This window comes from Thalassophryne amazonica, chromosome 3, assembly GCF_902500255.1.
Source record: "Thalassophryne amazonica chromosome 3, fThaAma1.1, whole genome shotgun sequence".
Classification (NCBI taxonomy): Eukaryota; Metazoa; Chordata; class Actinopteri; order Batrachoidiformes; family Batrachoididae; genus Thalassophryne; species Thalassophryne amazonica.
In genome coordinates, this window is record NC_047105.1 from 126,875,327 (window position 1) to 126,879,699 (window position 4,373).

General features: G+C 40.0%; 1 long non-coding RNA gene across 1 annotated transcript; it reads right to left on the bottom strand.

Annotated features, from left to right (window-relative positions):
- Positions 1–302: 302 nt before the first annotated feature.
- Positions 303–637, bottom strand: LOC117507582. Its single transcript, XR_004559768.1, has 2 exons — positions 580–637; positions 303–501 (listed from the first exon to the last, which is right to left on the bottom strand). It is a non-coding gene; the product is annotated as an uncharacterized LOC117507582 (long non-coding RNA).
- Between the last annotated feature and the right edge of the window lie 3,736 nt (positions 638–4,373).

A 4,373-nucleotide genomic window follows, 5' to 3' on the forward strand; every position in this document is an offset into this window, starting at 1 on the left:
GCAGGGAGAGCAGCTTCAGCAGCTGGAGGAGGCAGATCTCACCAAGTTTGGTTTCACTGCCGTCCCTGTGAAGAGTGAAAATGATGTTGAAAAACCAGACTCATCACAGCTCCATCAAAGCCAAAGTGATGAGAGCACAGAGGCTGAGCCTGTAGCCAGCAGCTCATCTCTACACAGAACACTGACAGCAGAAGCTGATGGAGAGGATGATGGAGGACCACAACCAGCCAGCAACTCGAGTCCAAGCAGTCATTTACAACCAGATACCAGTGGCAGGAGTTCAGACAGTTCTGAAACTGAAACTGAGACTGATGACAGTTATGACTGGAAACAGACCAGAGAACTTCAGTCACATTTTAACTGTCAAAAAAATGCCAATATTTTTCATTCAGCCAACACTGATGAGAAACAGTTTAAAGACTCTAAATATGGAAAGGCATCTGGTCACATGAACAACTCAGAGCAACAAAAGGAGAGGCAAGCAAGAAGAAAAACATCTAGCTGTTCTGATTGGAGTAATAGACAAAAAGAGAAGAGCACTCTGAACAAACACATTAGAATTCAGATAGGACAAAAAACATTTCACTGTTCTGAGTGTGGTAAAAGATTTGGACAAAAGAGCCATCTGAAGACACACATGGTAATTCATACAGGACAAAAAGCATTTGTCTGTTCTGAGTGTGGTAAAAGATTTGGAGACAGGGGTAAGCTGAAGAGACACATGATAATTCATACAGGACAAAAACCATTTGTCTGTTCTGAGTGTGGTAAAAGATTTGGACTAAAGAGCGACCTGAACAGACACATGATAATTCATACAGGACAAAGACCATTTGTCTGTTCTGAGTGTGGTAAAAGATTTGGACAAAACAGCCACCTGAACGAACACATGAGAATTCATACAGGGCAAAAACCGTTTGTCTGTTCTGAGTGTGGTAAAAGATTTAGACACAAGAGCCATGTGAACGGACACATGAGAATTCATACAGGGCAAAAACCATTTGCCTGTTCTGAGTGTGATAAAAGATTTGCACTAAAGAGCAACCTGAACACACACATGATAATTCATACAGGACAAAAACCATTTGTCTGTTCTGAATGTGATAAAAGATTTGGACTAAAGCGCAACTTGAACACACACATGATAATTCATGCATCCAACAAAGAACACCAAAGCAAGCCAGCCTCTCGCACAAAAGGAAAAGTAGGAGTCAAACACAACCCCAACAAATTAGGAGTCAGGCTCTGCCCCACAAAATGTCATCCACGGCCACAACAAATTAGGAGTCATTCAACACCTCAACCACATAACAATATACAGATGCACCCAGACCCAGAGCAGTGGGAATTAGAAGACAAATTGGTAAATAGGATTGAGGAAACGAGGAGAATGAACATGACTGAGCGTCCAAAACTGATCAAATGAAGGATTAAAAAGTTCAAAAGTATACGACAGAAAGTTAACCTAGGAATGGCTAAACTGGTCGCAGAAGGACCCACATTGACAGATTTAAACTGTGAATTAAAGAGCGGCATGGTACATACAAAGTAAATTAGACTCAGATTATTTGGAGACAAAAGGAACCACAATTTTAAAAAAAGAATACCGTGCTGCGATAGGAAAAGGCATTACAACAGAAAATCGGCCATCGAAGAGCAGATATCTCCCAACTGACATTTTTGGGACGCCATAACCATAAAACGAACGTCCTTAAAAAAGTCAGTTGCATTAAAAGAAAATACAATGTTGAAGATAAACAACTGGATGGGGGGCTGACAGAACATCAAGCCTTAGTGAAAGCTTTCGCTGCAGAAATTAGGAGCAAAGACAGGAAAATACATGCAAAACAGATAAACAAGCAGTTTGCAATAAAACCTTAGGCTAGTGTACAGGACGTTGGCAAAAATTCTGGAGACCACTCTTTGAAGACTCAGAACAACACCAGGAGGCAGAGTGGATTGAAATAACAGACAGAACATAACAGAAATAACAGAATGAACAGATAAATGGTTTTTGCCCTGTATGATAAATAATAAAACAGAAAAACAAAAACAAACAGTAAATGCCAGAAATTGTAATCATTGAAGAGGAGATCAGAAAGAAAATGAGTGAATACAGTAACATCAAGGCATCTGGCATCGACAAAATCCCAAATTTTTGGTTGAAAAGACTTAGCATTGCACCACCATTATGCCGTGGCTTTCACAAAAATATTGAACAGAGAAGAGGACACACCAGACTGGCTAACGGCTGGGAACACAAGCCTACTTCCAAAGACCAAGGAAACGCAGCTTCCCAACAAGTACAGACACATCTGCTGCCTAACAACAACGTACAAATGGCTGACAGGAATCATAGCTAATTGCCATTTATGAACATCTTGACACTGGTGGCTACCTGGAAAAAAAACAAAAGGGGAGGGAGAAATCTCAGCATGGCTTGGATTGACTACAAAAAGGCATTTGACAGCGTGCCACACTCCTGGATCATGAGGTGCTTCGAACTCTACAACATCAATGAGGAAATAAGATCTTTCCTGAAAACACAAATGAACAAGTGGAACACCACCATCACCCTCAATCACACAGAGGGATATTCCAGGGAGACAGACTCTCGCCAATATTATTCTGCTTAACCATTGACCCGCTTTGCCAGATCTTGAAGGAGTATGACATTGGGTCTGACTTAAGTAGAGGCAGAGGAAGGTGGGGAAAAGAGGGAAAAAAAATTGAATGAGGGGAGCTACATTGAAGATTTGGCTGAGGATTCTACATACAAATACTTGAGAATTGTTGAAAATGCTACAATAAAACATTAAAAAATGAGAAAGCAACGCAAAGAATACCTAAACTGCTTAAAAATGATCAAATTGAAGTTAACTCCATCAAACAAGATCACAGCCATAAACCAGTTTGCAATATCAGTGGTGACCTATGGGTTTGGCATAGTACACTGGCCACAGCGTGAGCTTAATAAGTTGGATATGAAAACCAGGAAGATGCTCACCCTCCACAAAGTCACGTACAAAAATCAGTGCATGGACAGAATATATCTCCCTCGCTAAGAAGGCGGTCTGGGTCTCAGTGAAATCAACCAGGCCTACAGAGCATTGATAAGTATTGGACAATACTTAAAGAGCTCTGAAGAGGAAATCATGAAATGGTCGCATAACATCACAGTAACAGACCTTCTCACAATAGAACTTCATTATTAAATTAGCAGAAAACTTTGCAAGGGCTTTCTTAGAGAGAAAGCAACGATCTGACACCTGCAACAAAACTAGCAAGACAGACCAGGAACCAGGAAGATCCCAGCAGGAAGTCCAATAAAACTTGATATTGTCTTCTGGAACAAGCAAGAGAAAACAGACAAAATTACTGATCTAACAGTCCCCAAAGACTATGGCCTGAGTAGAGCTGAAAGGGGAAAGATCACAAAATACCAGGACCTTAAAAATGACCTACGAACAACATGGTCATTGAAAGGCATCGATATCATCCCAGTTGTGGTGGAGGCAACGGGCCTTATGAAGAAGAACCTGAAGAAATACCTTGAGGCAATCCCTGGTCACCCAAGCGCACATGAAGTGCAGTTATCAGCAATTAAGGGAATGATCATCATCTTGAAAAGAGCTCTCGGATACAATGCCTGTAATTTTTAGGATGCAACTGTAGACCCCGGGTCTGGGACCCATTGCTCTCTATTGAAAAGAAATTTAAGAGGAAAAAAAAAAGGTGACTCACTGTGTCAGAAGATTTGGACTAAACGGTGGTGTGATGTGCTTGGATGTTCGGTGTTGCAGTAGTCAAGGTGTGTGATGGTGTCTGTGTCAGGAGTCCTGCTGTATGCTGGGATACTTTATGATTCTCTGTTATAATGTATTCATTTTGAAATTGTAAATTTTGGTGAAAATATGCGTTAAAACTGAAATTAGTGTTAACCAGCTCAAGGCAGGCATTGCAGATTTGCAACATCTAAATGCTAATTACCTAATTACTCCACATCCATATTTGATGAGCCTCTTTTTTTACTCAGAAGTACCACTGCAGGACTTAGTTGTGTATTAGCAACAAACAGTTCCCACTAGCTCATGAGATGGCAGTGCTGTCTCACTTCCAACATGACTGCCTCCTTGGTTTCACCGAAACAGATTTTCTTGGCATCAATTTCATGTAAGCATCACTACCAACCTCCATTAATTTGAAACCAATTCTGCATAAGATGAATCATGAATATATATATATATATATATATATATATATATATATATATATATATATATATATATATATATATATACACACACACACAACAAAAATATAAACGCAACACTTTTGGTTTTGCTCCCATTTTGTATGAGATGAACTCAAAG